Source organism: Phyllostomus hastatus, unplaced genomic scaffold (assembly GCF_019186645.2).
Source record: "Phyllostomus hastatus isolate PE091 unplaced genomic scaffold, TTU_PhHast_1.1 phas_contig_2297, whole genome shotgun sequence".
Lineage (NCBI taxonomy): Eukaryota > Metazoa > Chordata > Mammalia > Chiroptera > Phyllostomidae > Phyllostomus > Phyllostomus hastatus.
The window spans coordinates 2,538-10,594 of record NW_025333770.1 but is presented as its reverse complement, the minus strand read 5'-3'; the positions used below and the strand labels follow the sequence as shown (position 1 = coordinate 10,594).

General features: G+C 34.4%; 1 pseudogene; it reads left to right on the top strand.

The window, feature by feature from the left end:
* Positions 1 to 1,692: 1,692 nt before the first annotated feature.
* On the top strand, positions 1,693 to 4,672 carry LOC123817893 (annotated as a pseudogene).
* The last annotated feature ends 3,385 nt before the right edge of the window (positions 4,673 to 8,057 follow it).

The following is an 8,057-nucleotide window of genomic DNA, read 5'->3' as shown; positions in this document are numbered from 1 at the left end:
CCAATTCTTTTCATGGGAAAAGTACAAATGCTGGATGTGATACAGATGAAGTACCATTAATATACAATCAAATCAAAGAAAACACTGGTATTCATTTCTGTATAGTTTAGGGTAAAGAGTAAAATTTGAAAAAAAATAAAATCTTTGCCTGTGCAAAATTACTAGCAAGCATATCACATGCATATTTTGGTTTGAAAATCATGGTAACTTAAATGGAAAAGCTGTAAGCATTCTGACAAGGAGCAATTAACTTTGGATTTTGTAATTAATAGATATAATAATATATGTGTATTACTTCATATTTAATCCAGACCACACAAATAGATTCTTAAAATGAATTCATCAAATCATGAAGGTCAAACATAATTCTTCAAAAATGCATTTCAGTTAAATAAAAGCTGTTTGACTTGCAGTAAAAATCAGGGTTTAGTAGTCTCTGTAAAATGGTTATTTAACCTTAATTATCAATACTCAAAAGATTTTTAGAAATGGAACAACACGTTGCAACAAGAGATGCCACATTGATAAGATGCTCCTGTGGCAAGAATTGTTACATTGTCTGATATAAGTAAAAAGAGTAACATGGCAACTGTGGTACAGTAATTAAATGAACTTTGGAAAGCTTGTAAATGTCAGATTGAGTATTAAGTGTTTTACATGCATTTTATCTCACATTATTTTCATTCCCACTTTAATTAGCAAACTAGGTTGCTAGACACTAATTACTAAAGGTTGTACATTGTGAATTTCAAAGCCAGAATGTATTCCAAATCTCACTGACTGCAATGCCCAGTGACTGAATTATTAAAATACATTTTCTGATTTATTCCATTTTACTGTACACTAAAGCTACCTTCACAAAATTTGACAGCCAAGGGATTTTTTTGCCAACAGTGTTCCTCCATAAATGATCTACAACACATTTATTCATCACTTTTTGTGTTTTCATGTCTTAACCATTAAATAAATTACAAGTTACTGGTGTAAAGTATGTTAAATACTCCTTTCATATTCTATTGCATTCATTATTTACTGAGCTTTGGGTAACTTTAGTATGCCATGCAACATTTTCAACATATAAAAAATTTCATTAAAATTTAAATGATCTCTCAGAACTCTACAATTATTCAAAATAAAATATTTGATAGCAACTCTTCTGTCCTTTCACCTAATAATTGTGAGTAAATTACATTAATTTATTGCAGTTAATTACCATATATGCAAATAGTAATATTCCTCCAACTTTAGAACACTCAATCTTTAAACATGAGTGGATTTAGAAATTGTCATTAAAATTGATGCATTGTTTTTTTTATACAGCATTTTAGTTTTCACAGTTATTCTAACAGTATTAAAATGTTTCAGTGGAATCAGACTTTATAAAGATATTATTCTGAATTACTTTATTCTTTGCTAACTTGTTACCTTTCATTATTTCAACCAATAATATCATGTCAAACATAGAATATCATTTTGAAAACCATTCTTCTCCCAGAAACACCTATTTAAATCTCTAAATCAGTGAGAACAAGATTTCACATTGGCTCAATGCAAAGTGAGTACTGTTTCTTATCTCACACTCCACCCACTCTGACTCTCCTAGGGGTCCTGTCAGTGATATGTGAACATCACGTATTAACCCTGAAGGACTGTCATCACAGGCACCATCCCTGACATTACTCAGCTGCAGAGATGGATCTCCAGCGAGAAAACAACTCAGAACTGCATCTGGCTGAGGACTCCAGGAGACAGCAAAGGAAGGGCAAGGGCATGAAAAAGTTCCACTTTACAAACTGAACAGCAAATGTCCTCTGTGGAAATAGAGTATCCGAATGCTTCTCAAGATCTTCAAGGAAATGACAAGGACCATTGCACAGGTGACACATTTAACAGACACACAGTAGAACTGTTCTGGGATGTGCAGTTGGCATGAAGAAGTGTGGGGGAAAGGGTAGGAAATTAGCTGACATTTTTTCATTTGTGAGGATCAGAGTTTAAAGTTGCAAAACAGTGTCTTAATATGAAATCTGAGCAGTGATTTATTCAGACATAATTGTAAGAGGTCACCTTTGACCAGCAAGTCAGGGAGGATTATATTTCCTGCAATGCAATGCTATAATATGGCGGAGGGTTGGGAGATTGCAGTGGAGAACTTGGTTTGGGGGTGGTTCAAGTTTATTTATGTGATTCCCTGTTCATTTGGGTTCTCTCTGAAAACTGTCCAGCCAATGTCTCCATTTGTTTTTCTCTTGTTACAGATTCACTGTCACCAACAGAGAATCTCATTGCTGGGATCCTGGGAGTCATCTGCCTTATCTTGATGTACACTGTAGTGAGAGTGATAGTATTTATTCCCTGTAAATATACTTTTGAAAAACATTCAAGAGAACTTCTCACTTTAATGAATCTCAGTGCCTCTAAACATTTTAATATATTATGGAATAGAGCTCTCATTTAAAGTAAGCATTTAGATAAATGTGGAATGTTATTCTGAATTTGTCAAATGAATAAGATAATGATTATAGAGAGCTTTTTAAATATATTTGTATATTTTGATTTCATTACTCAAATATATGCTTTAGAAATCTAAAAGACTTTATTGATAAATATTAATTAATTCTTGAGATTGTTTAAATCAATATTGTAAGAAATGGTGACATGTGATTCTACAGTCTTTTGAAATATTCTTTCCCTAAATCTTTACTTTGTTTTTAATTGTTTTGGTGAAATCAATTTTATTTCAGATCTTTCTGCTCCTAAGCAATATACCAAATTTCAAACTATGAAACTAAAATTGTGATGTTTTAATTCTATTAATATTAAGTTTTATGTAGAGAATCACTGTAATGTTTCCTAGGTACTATAGAGCTGGAGGGGAAAATTTCTGCACAGTAGCAAGGATGGAAAAAGATACATTCTGATTTTCAAAGTTCTGTTATTAGTATAGTTTATATTTTTCTCTGCTCTATGGAAGAGAAACATAATATATTTATGGTGGGAGAATATAAATGATAAAATATGGCAATAAATGTTTATAACTAATGATTATGAAGGAGTTCTTTTTTCTTATACAACAATATGAAGAAGTATACATTACTTCTCCCCAGGCTCGGCGTCTCAGCTGATTTCAATGTTTGGTGCACCGAAATATAGCAGGTTTAATTCCTGGTCAAGGCTCATACCTAGGTTGCATGTTCAGTCCCTATTCAGGGCCTGTGTGGGAGGCAATTCATCAATGTTTCTCTCTCACAACACAGTTTACTCTCTTTCTTTCCCTTCCTTTCTCCTTAAAATCAATAAGCATATCCTCATGTGAAGATAAAAAATAAATGAATAAAATAACATCACCATACCAATTGGGACCAATTGGCTTAAATGTCCTACTGCTCTAAAAGATGAACAAATAACATTCCTACTCTAAAAAGAACGTAGTTACATTCATTGTCGTCCTAGGCATTAGAAACTGGATATATTTGCTTCTGTGTTTATTTATTTATTTAATTTATTTTTTATTGTTGTTCTAGCACAGTAGTCTCCACTTCCCCCACCACCCTCCCTTGCCCCACCCATGCCCACTCCACACCCTCAATCATACCCCTGTTGTCCTTGTCCCTGGGCCACGGACAAGGACATGTTTTCCAATGATCCTTCCCCTTCTTTTCCCCATTATCCACCTCCCCTCTCCCCCAAGGTTATGTTCAGTTTGTTCTTTATTTCAATGTCTCTGGTTCTGTTTTGCTTGCTTGTTTGTTTTGTTGATTAGGTTCCACTAATAGGTAAGATCATATGTGCGTTTTTTTAATATAGGCACAAAGTTGGAGATGAGATATATAACCTTCCTCCCAGATGTGTATGACCACTTTTTGTTTCATATGTATCATCCTGTCAGTGTGCATAGGCATTGTGCTGATATATGTATATACCTATGCATATATGTAGGTTAAATTTTACTTTTTTATTCAAATCATGTTCAGTTAAAAATTTATAATTTTTATGTTCACTAGTGCCTCTGAACTCTTCATAATATTATAGAATTAACTCTCATGTTAAAGTATACCTCTAGACTAAGTGCAAAATTGTTATTCTGAATTTCTCCAGGTATAAATATCAGAATGATTTTAGAAAGTAATTTATATATATACATATATAACAAAAGTTGTTATCAACATAAATAAATATTTGTAAGATTATATGGAACTTTTCACTTTAATATTCATCAGTGCCTCTAAATACTTCATAACATTATAGCACTCATTTAAATTATGCATTTAGACTAAATGTAGAATGGTTATTTTGAATTTGCTAAATGCATGACTAATAATGCTATAGAGAGTATTTCATATATTCTGATCACATAATTCAAACACGTGTTTTTGAAGACTCAAGACCTTAGAAATACAAATTCTATTTAAGATTGGATAAACAAAATAATGTTAAGAAATAGTGAAGTTTGATATATTGACTTTTGATATATTTCCCCTGAATGGTTAAAACTTTATTATTTTTCCTGGAAAAATAAATTTTATTCCAGATTATTCTACTCCTAAACAATATGTCATAATTCAAAGTATTATAATTTGTTTAGATTAATTCTTATGAATGACTTTAATTTTTGTAGCTACTGCAACACAGGTGCAGAACTTTTGCTCAACAATAACAAAGATCCGGGAAGGTACATAATTTTCAAAGTTCTCATATTTTCACAGTTCATATTTTGTCTCTATCTTAGGCTATGCAAAAATGATAACAGATTTTTTTGGGGGAATGTGAATTGTAGAATGGGCTATAATTGTTCATAAATAACATTTATGGAAGAGTGTTTTTTCTTATGCAAATATAGAGAAATATTCATTTAAAATCTCCAAACCCATTGCTGCCTATGGGCTCAAACTTACCATTGTTATAATATGACAAAATAAGTAATTTTACTATTCTTAAGAAGTGCTTTCATTCATTGACTCTTGGGCATGTACAGAGTGGCTATTTTGTGTGTGTGTGTTTACATAAATTAGGGGGTGATGGCTTTGTATATGAGTGTGTTTTGCATTGTATGTACCAGACTGTGAGGATACATGTACATATTATGTACATATGTGTTTATACTTGTGCAATTATATAACTTAATTTTCATTTTTAAACTGCAAGTTGTTATTGTGTAATAATTCATCATCTTTCCTCAGCATATCCTTGTGGTCATTGTCCACTGGAGTGGTTCACATATTCCAACAACTGCTATTACATCAGCACTGAACGAAAAACATGGACTGAGAGTTTGATGGCCTGTGCTTCTAAGAACTCTGACTTGCTCCACATAGATAATGAAGAAAAAAGGGTAAAATATCAAACATTTCATATACTTTATTAAGGCTTGTTTCAGTCAATATTGTATTTGTAGGATTCATTCATATTTTTGTACATATTTACAGCTACTTAAAGTCTTCTAATATTCCATTGTTTGACTTCATAATATTTTGTCATACTGTATACCAGTAATGCACATTTGCTTTTTCATAGAAAACTGTGCTCCTGTATATGCTTGGTTTCTAAAATAAACTTTGCTATTTAATTTTACCTTATGTGAAGGACACTAACTACATCACAATTGAGCACATTGGTCACACAGAGAATGGAACCATGTGATTACAAACCAGATCACCAAATGCAGTGGGCAGTCCTCCACAGCCCTGCTCCTGAGTATCCATTCTCTCACTGCTTCTCCTCCCTCACTGCTTACCCACTGGGCTGACTGAGTATTATAGAGTCTCTTTGCTTGTTTTTGAACCTCATATAAATGAAATCACACAGCATACATTTTTCTTTCTGTCTTTTTTCACTCTCATATGCTGTCATTGCCTTTTATCTATATTACATTTATGTGCTGTTAGTTAATTTTCGTGGCTGACTTATGTGAATGTAACATTTTAATGTCCAACTATCTAATGTCTTTCATTGGGGATGTGAGTCTCATGCCCTCAGGGATGAAGAGCCTTTCTAAGTACATTTTTTTTAGTCATAAAATCCTCTTTGCTGGTCCCACCTCCAACCCACCCACCCTGGTTTCTCTTAGGGAAAGGAGAGGCACTTGCTCTGCTTGCTTTTGTTAGCAGGTGTCCTGATGGATCACCTTGTAGGCCTGCCTGGAGTTGCTGGGCAGGCTTCCCTCTGCAGAGCAGAGGGGGAATGGCTTGCTTCACCACCTCCTGTTGTTAGGTAGGGTCTGGGAAGCATCAGGCCTCAGTCACTTTCATTTGGGTGGGAGTATAAGATACCCCCTCACACTGTTTTTCCCTAACCCTGGTGTACCAAATTATTTTCCTTCTTCTTTCCACCTTTCAGGGTTCTCTTTGAGTTGTGTTTTTTATTAGTAACAGAATTTAAAACTGTAGTCTCCAGAAAAAATGAGTCTCTGACACCTGGACCATTAGATTCCACAAACACAAAAAAGATCCCTTCAGGGCTTATCTGCTTAAAGAATGGTGCAGGGCCCTAAAAAACAATTTTTTAGATTTAGTGTCTTTTATTTGTTTAATTATATTTTATTGATTATGCTATTACAGTTGTCCCAATATTCCCTCCTTTGCCTCCCTCTACCCAGCTCCCGCCCACAACTCTCTCAGGACACCCTCCCACCATTGTTCATGTCCATGGGTTATACCTATAAATTCTTTGGCTACTCCATTTCCTGTATTATACTTTACATCCCCATGTCTATTCTGTAACTACCAATTTGTAGTTCTTAATTCTCTCCCTTCTACCATTTAGCTAAACCACCCTCCAATCTAGCAACCATCAAAATGCTCTCTGTAACCATGACTCTGTCTCTGCTCTTCTTGGATCTTCTTGTTTGCTTGGTTTGTTTTTCAGATTCAATTGTTGGTAGATAGATATTTATTGTCATTTTATTGTTCACAGTTTTGATCTTCTACTTGTTCTTTTTTCATTTTTTTTTATCTTCTTAAATAAGTTCATTTAACACTTCATATAATAAGGGCTTGGTGATGATAAACACTTCTATTTTTTTTCTTATCTGGGAAGCACTTTATCTGCCCTTCAGTTCTAAAGGATAGCTTTGCTGGGTAAAGCAATCTCGGCTATAGGTCCCTGAGTTTCTTGACTTTGAATATTTCTTGCCAATACCTTCTTGCCTGCAAAATTTCTTTGCAAAATAAGCTGACAGTCTTATGGGAACTCCCCTGCAGGTAACTAACTGCTTTTCTCTTTGCTGGTTTTGAGATTCTCTCTCTGTCTTTGACCTTTGGCATTTTAATTATGATGCATCTTAGAGTAGGTTTCTATGCATCCATCTTGTTTGGGATTCTCTGCACTATCTGGACTTACATGCCTATTTTCTTCACCAAATTAGGGAAGTTTTCTTTCATTATTTTTTTTCAAATAAATCTCCCATTTCTTGCTGCTTCTCTTCTCCTTCTGGCACCTGTGTGATGTAAATGTTGGATCTCTTGATGTTGTTCCAGAGGCAGTTTATACTATGCACATTTTGGGTTTTTTTTTTTCTTGTTCTATGTGGTTGTTTTTTTGCTTCCTTATGTTGCAAATCATTGATTTGGTTATTGTCTTCGTCCACCCCACTGTTGTTTCCCAGTAAGTTGTTCTTTATTTCAATTATGTATACTTCATTTCTGACTGGATCTTTTTATGTTGTTGAGGTCCTCACTAAGTTTCTTGAGCATCCTTATAACCAGTGTTTTGAACTCTGCATGACAGATTGCTTATCTCTATTTCATTTAGTTTTTTTTCGGGAGTTTTGATCATTTTTTTTCATTTGGGCCATGTTTCTTTGTCTGTTCTTTTTGGTACCCCTTGTATTTGTTTCTGTGCAATAGGTAGAGCTACTTTGGCTCTGCATCTTGGTAGTGTGGCCAAATGTAGTAGGTGTCCTGTAGAGTCCAGTGGCACACCCTTCCTATCAACCAAGCTAGGTACTCAAAGTGTGCCCTTCATGTGGGCTGTGTACCCCTTCCTCTTGCAGCTGAGCCTTGGGTGCTATTGGCAAGTTAATGGGAGGGGTTTACCCAGGCCAGTCAGCTGTAAGGACT